The 13,940-nt window shown below is 36.9% G+C and overlaps 1 long non-coding RNA gene across 1 annotated transcript; it reads right to left on the minus strand.

The window, feature by feature from the left end:
* Positions 1–11,437: 11,437 nt before the first annotated feature.
* Positions 11,438–13,228, minus strand: LOC107855762. The gene is made up of 4 exons (XR_007049617.1): positions 13,063–13,228; positions 12,861–12,916; positions 12,342–12,399; positions 11,438–11,848 (listed from the first exon to the last, which is right to left on the minus strand). It is a non-coding gene; the product is annotated as an uncharacterized LOC107855762 (long non-coding RNA).
* Between the last annotated feature and the right edge of the window lie 712 nt (positions 13,229–13,940).

Genomic DNA, 13,940 nt, shown 5'->3' on the forward strand with positions numbered 1-13,940 from the left:
TTAACCCTAGGTAGACATAATCCCATGATTCCCTTAAATTTTGAATTCTAAGTAAAAGTTTAATTGACCAAGTTCTTGTTAAAGTTTGTTGTGAAGATTTTCAAAATAAATTCCCCTATATTATTTTACATGTCATTTTTACTAGCAATCTGTATAATCTTGTAGTAATTTGAGCATCCATTAGAATTGAAGTCTATAATTCACTCCTTAATATTCGAGTCCATTTCAAATTGGGTTACATGACAATAACCATCTTACCCTTTGATTTTGGGAGTGAATTGAGCATTACCAAAATGGCACCATTGGAGGGGAGTGAAACATAGATTTTGCTTATGCGGTGTTTTTCTTACTTTGGAGTTTCCAGAGTGTCGTACTTTATTTTCTTTATTGTTGTTTTTTTTTGGATTTTTTTAAACTAATAATAGCATAAACGAAACTATGAGTGAAGACACCAATCTTGTGGAGTCATTTCATGTACCCACTCATAGAGAAAGCCACATAAAGGGTGGGAGTCATGCGAGTGAAAACCATATCCCACCTCATAATGGGAGTGGGACATTTCATGTGACTAGTGTCATGCTTCATGTGTTTCAAGTAAATGGGCTATACGGAGGCCAAGCCCATAAGGATGCATATGTTTACTTAAGGAATTTTTTGGAAGTGTGTACTCCATTTAACATTTCTCATATTACACAAAAATCCTTTAGACTTCTTCTCTTTCCATTCTCACTAATGGGTGAAACATTGTTATGGTTCCGCACGCTCCCTTCTACTTTACTCACTTCATGGAATGAGCTTACAAAGGAGTTTTTAGATCAAAACTTCTCTCCATAAAATATGTGTGACCCAAGAGATGAAATTATAAACTTTAGGCAAAGGAACGGAGAGCCACATCATGAAGTATGGGAGAGATTTCATAGAAAGTTGGCCAAATGCCTAAACCACAAGATTTTGGTGAAGGCACTTCTCCAAATATTCTATCGAGCACTAGATTCTATGAACCAATTAGTGGTAAACAATGCGGCGGAAGGTTATCTCTTGAACTTGCACTTCCATGTGGCTATAAAATTGTTAAGAGATTTGGGAATGTCATACTCAAGAAATCAGCATATCCATTAGCTCTCAACCTAAGCCCATGGTTAGTAGAGAACAAAGAAAGTGGGATGAGGATCAAAAGCAAACCATGGCAAAGATCTTGACCCAACTTGAGCTCCTAACCAAGTATGTCATCGGTGCACCCATGAAAATGGCAAACCCCATGACACAAAGAGCCCATTACAAAGATGAAAAAGCTAGGAGAATGAAGGAAGAAATTTGGTACCTAGTTAACCACTCGGGGGGTTCTCATTCGGCCTATCATAGGCAAGGTGGGAATCAAGGTTGGATAAATTGGGGTGGTGGTTCAGTTTGGAGATATTGGGAACATGAGTATTGCCATTGTGTGCCTCACCATGATCGGGATTCTGACAAAGATTCAAGCTCCATTAATGCTGACAAAGGTAGAACGGAGAATATCCTTGCATGAATTTTGAACAGAGTTGAAGAAATAGATAAAATGGTTCGTGAAATAAAAGTGGACTTCATTTCACTCTCTAAAATTATGGTCTCCCATTCGGCCTCTATCAAAGAATTGGAGATCTAAATATGATAAATCTTTGTACGACTAAATACTAAACTGAGGGAAAACCATACTAGTGACAAAATTGCTAACCCCCAAAATGAAGATCAAATCCTTGCAATATATGCGGAGAGTAAAAAAACAAAGTAAAATCAATTGAAAGAGGAATTCAGAGGAAAAATTCCCAACACTCAGTCAAAAGAGAGGTTGTCCCAAAGTCCAATCGATAAAGAGAAAAAAGAGGTGAAAAGCATTATTTGAAGGCTGATTGGTGAAGGGGAGTTTTATAAGTAGGGACCTGTGGAACTTCCTTGACAAATTAATGCATGCCAACATCGTGACACAATGATAACTAAAGAACTATGTCGTAGATAACCCACAAATGCCACGAGGATGGCTTGTATCCATTTTATTATATTGATTTAGTATTAATATTAGTTTTCACATATGAATAAATCATGCATGTGTGACACTATGGAGTGCTTTGTATAATCTTAGAAAGGGAGAAATGTGCAAAAATTTGAGTTGAAAGCCAATCAAAGGATAAATAGACCAATCCTAATTTATGTATTTACCACTGATCAGTTGGTCATTTGCATGATATATGGCTTACAAAGATTATGAAGTAAGAAGGTAAAATAAAGAAAGGAACGTAATGTATGTATTCTCACAAGTATATATATAAAGGTGGTCTACTAGTACTACTATAATGCCTCGATTTTCTAAACCGAAATGCTACACGATTCTCATGACCCCGAAGGACCACAACCTAACCCATGACTGATATCTGTACCTGTAACTGCATAATATGCATATATAATGTGGAAACATGAACAAAGAGGGTGTAAGGTTCAATCTTGAATAATAAAATATCTAAAATAAGGTGGTATCACAGTACCAAAACAAAACTGAAAATACTAAAGTCTAAATCTGAAAACTCTATAATCGTCTAAAAGCCTCTAAACTGTCTGAGTAAGGAGTTGAAGGAACATTTCTCCAACTAACTCCCAAAATTGAAAATAAACTGAAATACTAGAATAATAAATGTAACGATCATGTCCTAAAAAGATAAGGACTCATTGCTTACTGAACTGCTACCACTGATCTAGAATCTGCACCTCAGAACCTATGGTGTAACATAAAAAGAAAGCACCGTGGTGCAAATCCGTCAGTACAACTAAAGTACTAGGTATACGTAGGGGGTAGGCTAAATGCATGGGGTTTATATGCATGAACATGCTGACTAATATGAACGTGAGAATAGATACATACATACATACGTAACTGCTGCTAAACTCGTGGAGATACTGACTACTTGAGTTTGAACTCTGACAATATGAGTTTCGTGACACTGAGTTACTGAACTGATAACATGGATGACTGTATCTAACAGTCCTAATTCTAGAGAAATCTATCTGAGTTCCAAACTGTATCTGAACATCTAAGTCTGAGATCAGTCCTAGCTAATGAGTGATCTCTGAAACTGATAATGAGAATACTCGACTGAATCTGAGATTGAGATTAAGCCTGTTTGCTGGGTGACCTCTAAATCTAATAATAAGCATCTGAATATGGGACTAAGCCTATCTGACAGGATGTTCTAGGAGTCAATGGAACTATCTGAATTTCTTACTAAGATCGATGACTGTATCTGATAGTCCTGATTCCTGATTTTTACTCTGAAGACTGATACTGAAACTGTAACTATAACTGTGACTGTGAGAGGTAGTAACCTAACTGACATGCCCTTATACTGTACTGGTGGGGTCTAATCTTTGCCCTGATTGGAAGAGTATCAATACCATGCCACAGGTAGAGACCTCTACTATGGTCAAGCCTCTCTGACGGGTGACCCTGAATAGGAAATCAAGCCTAAGGTAATATTATTCAAGTATAGCCTTAATCTGATGGGTGACTTCTGTCCTACGCTGGCTACGCAGTTCTGAAGTACAGGGATTATTACTAACGGCTCTACCTTTATAATGGGAAAACCCGTCATCCCTGCACTCGCTCGGTGCTAGTCCCTACTCCCAACTGAAAGGCTCTAAAAAGATTAACTGCGCTGAACTGACTAACTAAACTGAACTAATTTATAAACTGATTAACTGAGCTGATAATATTTTCTTAGCTGAACTAAGCTGAATTCACTGAGTTTCCTTGACTGACGAAAAAGCTACTTGAGATCTGAGGTCTGACTGAGAGTACTGAAACTACTGAACTACTGAGATTTCTGAGTTTATCTGAGTCACGTGACTAACTGAAATCTATGGAGCATAGCTGACTGAGGATTTCTTAAAATATGACACTAGCTCTAGGCACACAGCTATAGTTTTAGGGTACAAGTAACCCCAGGACTCGATGGAAGGAAACTGACACACATGATTGACTTGATCATAAGAGTAGAGTCCACAATTCACAATATCATACGTAAGGATTTCATAATAAGAATGATTCTCAACAACCTATCACATGATCGGGAATGCACACAACATGTATATACTTGTATAGCTTCAATAACATGGCCATTCTATATCACAACAATATCATGAGCATCTCATACAACATATTCAATTCAAGACAATAGCATGGGGATCACGTTGAACATAAACTTAGAACATGGAATAGTCATTTAGGACTTATTATGTCATAAAAGCATGATTTCTATTCCCTTAGGTATTTTTACAAACACCTTACATGCACATCTTAGGTATAGGTGGATTCATCAAGATTACAAATATTCAACCACCAATTTCACATATTTATACATTAAATACCACCATATCCTCACACAAAATATACAAAGATACCATCTTATCATCAAACTCCAACCACATGAACATCAACCACCAACAACATAAACATCATAATAAATAATTTAAAAGATTGTTCTTGAGTTTCATGGACGAAAGGAGTCCATGAATCAACTCACGCATACCTTAGAAGGAAGATTCTTGATGATTCCCGGAGGAATTTCCTTGAAATTGGATCTTCAAGCTTAATTATGCAACCCTAGTTGTTTTTCTCTTTTAGTGATCTTGGATGATGAACTTTGAGATATTAATAGGGTTGTAATATGTTTAAAAGCTATAAATTTCATGAGGTTAGGTTTAGGGACATGAAAGGAGTGTTAAAAGACTTAACTACCCTCGAAATAACTCAAAAACTAAGTGTTTTCGTGGCTGAAATCATACATAGGTGCTGCATATGATATCGCTTATATTTACATAGCATATGATATCACCTATATTTACATAGGCGCCGCATATGATATCGCCTATGCTTTCCAGTGGCCATGTGTGATTGGTTAGACGACGCATTCTACTTTGAAAGGCCATAACTCCTAGCTCGGGTGTCGAATTTTGATGAAATTGGTATCGTTGGAAAGCTAATTCGATTCTCTATAATTTGGTGGGTAGAAATATGCAGAAATACCACATTAACATTGATTTATACTCGTTCAAATATGACCCTTATAAAATAGAATACTAAAACTTGATGGATTCAAAAACTCTTAGCTTGTATTACCTTAAGTGACTCATATGAACATGCTTAATGCATCATAAGCTATCTTATCGCTAGGATACTCATTGTAAGTTATGTACTCAAGTATGAATCACAGGATAGGAGATTTCATATGTAGGAAAAATGGTTCGTCTCCTAGCTTAGAAACATGCGGGGTATTACAACTACTTATATCTGATTTCTATTGAGTTTTTGTATCATGTGTTGTTACCTTCAGCCTTGCATATTCAGTACATATCTTCGTACTGACGTCCCTCATAGGGGATCTGTATTTCATACTTCAGGCAAAGGTTCTTCAGTTCATACACCTCATTAGTAGGAGCACAGCTTTTCGGTGACTATTGGTGAGCTCCAGGTTGTTTCAGGGCTTTTCGAGTCTGTTCCATATATTTTGGTATTGTGCAGAAAGTTAAGAGTAGGGCGGGGGTTTGTCCCGACCCTAACTAAGAATAGGCTTCTTTTAGAGGCTTTGTAGACTAATGTAAAATTAAAGTAGTGTCTTGTTTTTAGACATGGTGACCCCAATGACCAAGTGTTGTATATCTCAGTTTGTGCTTGCATGTGTAATTATTTTCATTGATACATAATATCATGTTTGTCAGAACATTTGGTTGTCATAGTTACATGTATGGGAAGTACAAGGTTATGAATTGGTTCTCTCGGACCTTTATGGATACGGGTGTCTGTCCGCCCCAATGGGATTGAGACGTGACAGTTAGTATAGGTAACACACTCATATCATCAACTCATAGTTTCTCATACTTGACATATACCCATATATCCTTATTATTTGACATGAAAAGCTTAGCATAAATGAAACCAAAGACATGAATAGCATTAATATCAAAGATAATGGAGCATGAGCAGCAATTATAACCTTTACACCTCAAGAGTATTCTGGGGTCAAATGGGATCCAAGGATAAGGACTTAAGACAAGATGGCCCACTCCTTTCACTAGGTTACCAAGTCCACGATCATTCAAGGCATTACCCACCACTTAGACAAACACAAGGCCACAATGAACAAGATATTTATAAGGGATTTTATAACACAAGTTCAAAGGACCATGTTCAATATCAAGACCATCATTACTATCATCAACACTAGCTTGAAAGTTTTTAATCACACCCTTCTCATGTTTAAGTAGTGAACTAGTTTTAAGAGTAAGTTGATCATTGTACAAATTAAGGAAGATATTAAGAGAAGAAGCATGCACCCCTATGTCAAACTAACCCAAACCCAACACACTAGAGGGTACATTACAATATTTCAAGCTCAAAGAAGTGCATGGACTAGCCTTAGGTGTTTTGTTCTCAATTAAAGAGCTACCAAGTAAAGAAGAATGCACTTGTAAACCCATCACCACTTTACAAGTCACTAAATCACAATATTTTAAGTTCAAGGAAATGTAGGAAGTAGTGATGTTACCTCGGGTTAGACTTGGGCAGTCCACTAGTTTGGAGCTTTCGGCCATTGGTGCCTTTAGAACTCCCATATGTTTAGGATGGAGTTCTTTTGAATTATCCCTTTGAAATATATCTTCTTGTACCTGGAAGTAAGAAGAATGAATGCTTGGCAAAATGCTAGCACTTGGGTCAGTGAGTAACAAAGGTTCTTCGTGGACAAGATCCACAATGAAGATTTTTCTTCCATCCTAACTTCACTACCCACGACTTCCCTTTTCTTTTCCCTATTTTCTTCATATTCTTCTTGCATCTCAACAACAAGCTTCTCTCCAACTTGAGGCTTGACCTCATTCTCTTCGAATTCTAACTTGTGGAGGATAGGCATTAGATTTTGTGAAGTGTAGGATTTTGTGGAACTATTTGGCTCGGATTTGTGGGTGGATTTTGGTTCCCAAGTCCCTCTTGTTGGACTTAGTTCATTTGGGAATTTAGTGGTCTTTGTAGGGTTCGGTTAGGAGAGGTTTGGGGTGGGTTTAGTGGATAGTTTTGTAGAGCTCTTGGAGGATTAAACATTTGGTGGAGGGTTTCTGGGGTTATAGTCATGGAATAGTTATTGTCTTGGACACTAGAGGATGCATGGCAGGGAACAGGACTAGAAGGTTGTGATTTCCTCCTAATTTCAACACAATTAAGTCTTCCACTAAAAGTGGAAATTTCAGTCTGCGTAGCATCTATATCACTCTTCATGTCTCTTCTCAAGGCATCATGACTATCTTCCATTCTTTGAGCAAAGTCTCCAAGGCATCAATCCGAGCCATCAAGGATCCAATAGCATCATTTCCCAATGATTGGGAAGTAGTACCTTTGGATTCCATGGAAAATGTACCTACAAAGTGCAACAAACAGCAAGTAAACAACCTATAAAATGAGCAAACAAGTTAGTTCAAAGCCTCACTTCACTCACTGTCAATCTTACCTCGCACTTGGCTTCACAAGTGTTGGAGAACCAGCAATACTTGGAAAGTTACTTGAGAGGTGAGAAGCTTTGAACCAAAATTGATCTTTGTTTGCAATGACTCAAATAAAGTGATACACGAACTTGAACCAACAAAATACTATGACTTAAAAATGAGAAAAGCACACAAAAAACCAGAGACACGAAATAAATAAACTCTAAACTAAATACCAACCTAGAAGGTACTTACTAGATTGCTAATTAGTGATAGCATTAGCTTAAAAGAAACTAGAATAAAAAACTAGAAACTAGGAAATCTACCTAAGAACTCAATTTGGCCGATTAGCTAGTGATGACGTGGTAGCTTGTGATTGGACAGTGAGTTTTCAAATTTTTCAACCCTAATTCTCAAGTCTCGGCCTAGAACCCCTTTGGTGAAGAAGAATTTCGTTTGGAAGAGAAAAATGAAGGTTTGAAAGCCTTTTTGGAGCTTCAAATGAATTAAAAAACAATGTCCCCCCCCCCTTTGTACTTGAATGTACTTAATTTTGTACTTTGATTATTCCTTTGTCTCTTCTTTCTTTGGATGACAAACAATATGCCAAGGAATATTCTTTCACAAACACCAAGTACACTCTCTTTCTTCTACTTTTTTCGAATCAAACACACTCTTTGAATATTCTTCCTTAGCAAGACTTGATGAACATGGAAGAACAAGATGAATATTTAAGAGTTGACCAAAGTTTGACCCCTAACCAAATGAACTCCAAATCTGATTTTTTTGTAGATCTAGGTTCCTTAGGCCAACGTGTGCTCAAATAACAATAAATCACAACAAACCAATGTCCACAACACAAAAACCATATGGATCTAGATTCTTGAAGCTTCAAAACGCCATAACCATGGTGGATCTAGTTCAAAATTGACCAAATCTTATTCCAAATGTAGATCTAGACTCCTTAGGTGCTAGGGAGCAAGTGAAAACCCTAACTTTCAAATGTTCGTGGACCATGTTTTGGTTCTAAGAGCTACAACTACAAGACTAAAGCTAAAAAATATGAGTAATACTCAATTTCAATTCATCAAAGTCTAATGAAAAGAGAAGAAAAATTGTCTATTTATACTATTACATGCTAAATGACAATACTACCCTTAATGAGCTAAGGGAATTGGGCACCTCTTGAGTGTTTCCTTGGAGTGCAAAATGTCTTCATTAACCTTCACTTGAGGCGCTTATTGAGTGCATAAGTTCCCCTCCTTCCTTCTCTTGACCAAGGCTTCAAAATACTCCAAAAAGTCTTCAATTGCTTGCTAATTCCGAAGCCTTTGACCCCTTAGATAATTACTTGTACTTTAGATGCTCCTTGTTCTTGTATCACCTAATGTTCACCTTCTTTCCTCTTTTAAGGATGATAAAGGATTTCTAGAGTTTGTGGGGTTTTCACCTATCAAACCCATTTTGAGATTTGGGGTTTTCACCCATCAAATTCCAACCTATAAAATCAAGCAATGGTGGAATCCACACTCAAAAACTAAAATCCATATAAAAACAACAATACCCACACACAATTACACTCAAGTTCAACATAGTCCCAAAGCTAAATTACTTAGAGACTCATGAAGAATGTAAAGAGAGATATACCATAAGGATTATCCAAAGCATTCATTTCTTCAAAAAATTCCTAAGAAATTTAGTCTTAAAAGATAATTACACACTTGGCCAATAAGGGTTTCAAATCTTGAATTCAAAGATATCTTATGAGGTAAGCAATCTATAAATGGTTTTCGCTTATATATGGATTGGATTCATTACTGAAATTTTACAAATCTTCCCCTTGGCATAATCCTGCAGAACCGCGATCGCACCGATTTGACCATAATCGTGGTTACACGACCACTATTATGTGTCGCGACCATATTGTGTTGACCATCTTGACTGACCGTAATCACGGATTAAGGACCGCAGTCGCGGTAACTGAGGCCGTTGTTATCTAGGTCTTTAGCCGTACTCTTCTTTGCTCCCTTTTCCTCATTTTCAACCTCATTCCACATCTTTTGCTCTCCTCAACTCTATGCTTGCAAAGAGTGGAAATTAGTGCATTTACTCACAATATGTCTCATTTATTCATTTAAAATAAGGTAATGTACATGAATGTTGAGTGAAAATGAGTGGTAAAATCACCACTCATCAACACCTTCAACTTAAGACCTTTCTTGTCCTCAAGCAACACTTCCTCTTGTTATGAGAGAATTTCACATGTATGCCCCCATTCTATCACTCCATGATCATGATGACTCAAACTTTGCCACTACCAAAAAATTTTCACATATGGGCAAATAGGCTTTTAACGACTCTCCTAATCACAAAGTGAAATAGTGAAAGATGCAATACACTTTGAGGAGCAACCATGCAACAACTACTAACACTCTAGAAATGACTCACATGTTAACTACAATTATGCAATACTTTCGATTATCTCATTATGCGGAAGATGAAAAATCCCCCACACCAACTGGTTCACATGCCTCCTCACATGAAAGGAAAAATTTTCACACCTAGTTACAAAGAATGCAACAAGGAATTTTAAGAGCAAACACTCACTCTCTCAAGAAATACTCCATGTTAACAAGTACCATGCCATAGGCTTGCCCCTATTTTCAATCACCACTATAATGACCACACTTGGTTTGGAATCATAAAGGGCTTTTTGAGCTTTTAATGTAGGTTTAGTTTTGGTAGGTTATCATTTGGGAATAACATGGCTACACCCTTCCTTGAACATTCACATTACACCTTTTCAATCCTCTATTTTGGCTAAGGGCCACTTTTCTTTAATTCCTTTATTTTCTTATGCCTACTTAAGCTTCCTTTGTGCACTACATTTCTTTTCATTTCTCTTTCATTCAACTTACAGTGCCTTCATTCCTTTAATGGACTCATTCATTTTCTATTTATTTATTTTCATTGTTCAAGCTCATAAGGCATTTCACTAACAACTTTGTGGCCTTACACTTTTTCCCACAACCTTTACCACCCCCAACTTAGGCTTTTAAACTCAAGTTACTTTTTCAAGTTAAAGGAGGATTTGCTTCAAGAGAGAGATAAAAGAATGGGTCACGGGTTGTATTAAAGTTTCCAAAAAAAGGTCCAAAGGCTCAAAGTGGGTACCAAGTATAATTATGCATGGTTAGGTTTTTTGGGCTAGAGTGGGTTCCCAAAATCAGAAGATGACCTTTGATCACTTTACCAACCAAGCACAATCAAAATTTAGCTTTAAAAGACTAAAGGGGCAAGTTCTAGATAGTACAAGTACACGTGAGATGCAGACAATAAACCTCACACACATGGCATACGAATGTATTCAAGGGGGTTTAATTGTTCTATCCGCTGGAGACAAATATAGAGTATTCACTACTTTTCCAAAGTCAATTATCAGAGTCATGGAAAGAGGGAAAATTTCATCACAAAGTTTCTCACGTCTATCACTTTTAATTTTGAAAATTTTTTCTGATAGAGAGGGTCATTTGCTTTTGTATCCACCCCACATAGAATTTGCTAATCATGGAAACCATTCAAGCTATCGTCTAACATTGTAAATCATAGTATGGGTGACCCACCATATGATTACTCAGACATCACCAATGGAAATTAATGCAACTTTAAATTATTAACAGTACAGGAACTCAGACATCCCTTGCATCAATGACCTTGATACCACAGGTACTTAGACTTCCCCTGCACCTATGGTTAGAAACCCAATCATGAAGGAAAAGCTCATCTAACAAAATTTAAACTGAAATAGCAAACTAAGAACAAAATAACAATACATGAAAATGTGGGCACCATCAGAGTGCCCGAATATTACAACCCAAATAAAAACCAAGAGAAGAATTATCCCAAAAGAGAAGTAAATTATGCAGAAACATTAATAGTATAGGCTGAAATGACTTGAATAAGGGAAAAAAAACCCAACTAAAAAGGTATCAGTGTCCATATTGCATGAATATAAAAGCTAATAAAGAAATAAGGGTGCTCCCTGAAACTCAATCAAAGACCACAATCATTTTTAAACTCTACACCATCACCATTTATCTTGAGATCAGACCATCCCTGTATGCAAGAACTCGAGCGAGAATGTGAGGAAATTAAGGAGTAGTCATTGAATCAATTAGCTTCTTTGTCCATGATCGCGGCTGATTGATAGTTATGCAGACAAGCAGGTAACCGTAATCGCATATGAGGACCGCAATTGAGATAACCGAGGGCATGTCTACTCCTTTATTTTTTTGTCCAACTTTTCTGCTCACTTGGTGCCTATGCTAGGCTTACGCCCCTGAGCTGCCACCTGCATATACAGATTAGGATCGACCCATGCTAGGCTTATGCCCTTGAGCTGCCACTCATTTTACAGATTTACGTTACTTAGTTTATTTAGCCTTTGAGATTATTACTTTGGTGGTCATCACATTATGGTGCGTTAAAATAATAACCTGCTACTAAGAGACATGTAAATAGGCACTTAATGCAACAAAATTGAGGTAGAGAGTTGTTGGCACACCAATGAAATGTTTAGGAGCTTAAAATAACACATGGGTCTTAATTGAGTAAATGGAGAACTTCTGAAATTTTCAAATGAAGATAGATATGCAGGTTTAATAATAAACACGTATTGAGGTGTTTTGATATGTTAAAGAGTGGGAACAAGGTCGTTGTCCTTATAGGATACAATACGCTGCTATTAGGTGTCAATGGTTACAGGACAACCTTGGAAACTTACTTGATGGAACAAATGTTCGATTTCATGCCAAAGAGTACCAAATAGAGGATGCCTTACATACCTGGTTATATAACTCCGAAACTAACCCGACTTGACTTCCTGCCTTTTAGGTTACTTATCTACAATAGAATATATGGTAATCTAGTATTAGCAACCAACCAACATGTTTAGGCTACTTAACTTCACCAAAATAGTAACCGGGCAGTACACGCGTAATCCATCAATCAAGGGCATTGTTTTAACCCTTTCCTCCTCCAATTACACATACATACCACACATGTCCTCATAAGATCACCAAAACCACATCAGCTTCTTTACACCCTCCAACCCAACACACAAAATAAATTGGGCAGTAACAAATGCAACAATTAGTTCGGTGGTGTACCACCACACCTTTCTTTTATATTTTATTACAAACTAACCACACCTTTCTCCAACATCAACCTGGCAACCCATAACACAAACACACAAAACAGTCCGCAAACAACACTCCAATCATCCTTTAATAACAATCAAATATGTGCAATCCTCTACCAACACATGTATATAGAAAAGGGACAAAAGTGGACAGCAAACATACCTTGATTTCCTTGTTAGTTTAGCCTCTTAATTTGTATCTCTTCAATAGATTAATACCTTCACACATACACGAGAAGAGAAAGAAAGAAATCCTTTAATAACTAAGAACAATGGACTGTCCAACTTATAGAGAGGGCTGTCAAGAAATTAATCTTGAAGAACACATAGTTTCCTTAGTACAAGCTCATGAATTGCTCACTTACCTTTATCTTGGGAGGAAGGTAAATTCCAAGAACCCTTGTGGGAATATAGGGTTACTTCATAGCCAAGAGATAACAAGAGAGAAAAACCTAGAAGCTGAAATTTTTTTCTAAGTTAAAAATGAGCAAAAATTGCTGATTTCAATCTATATAAAGGAGCTGATCTTTGGCCGACTTTCTTTCCCCTTTTTGGCCCATATTTTATCAAGTGAATGATGTACCTACTTTCCCAATATATTGGGATTTTGTGGATCCAAAGTTATTGGGCCTTAGCCACCCATTTACCCTTCTTTTCTTCTCTTTAACTTGGGCCTTGGCAGATTTGAGTATTGGGCCTTTTTACCTATTTTATTTCTCTTCTATTCAATTTGAGCCCAAACGAGTACATTACTTTAGTATAGGCCCAAATATGGTCCATAGCCATATGTCCATTAATTTGGTTCAAATAGTTCAAGTAGGTGACTCGCCTACTAGCTTAATTAAGTCAAGCAAGCACCTTTGTTCCATTTTCATCTCCTAATCCCTTTAATCTAACCTTAAAATTATACACACTTGGTCACTTTAAACTTCAGATTCAAATACTAGCTTACGATCCCAAGTTTAAATAGTTGTATCGACGTTAACTTGGTCACATCACATAAAAACTGCACAGGCAGCATATATAATTCTATCTATGCCATTAATACTTGCATAAAAAACCTCACCCATTACCGATAGACCATACCAGGTTCCATATAATTAGAATAAGTACAAGCAAAATACGGGATGTTACAACCCTTCCACAAAGAGGATTGTCTGTTTGTTTTGTTCTTTCTCTCTTTGGTTTTTTCAAGATCTGAATTTGAGGACAAATTCCTTCGAGATGGAGATGATGATACAAG

This window comes from Capsicum annuum, chromosome 1, assembly GCF_002878395.1.
Source record: "Capsicum annuum cultivar UCD-10X-F1 chromosome 1, UCD10Xv1.1, whole genome shotgun sequence".
Classification (NCBI taxonomy): Eukaryota; Viridiplantae; Streptophyta; class Magnoliopsida; order Solanales; family Solanaceae; genus Capsicum; species Capsicum annuum.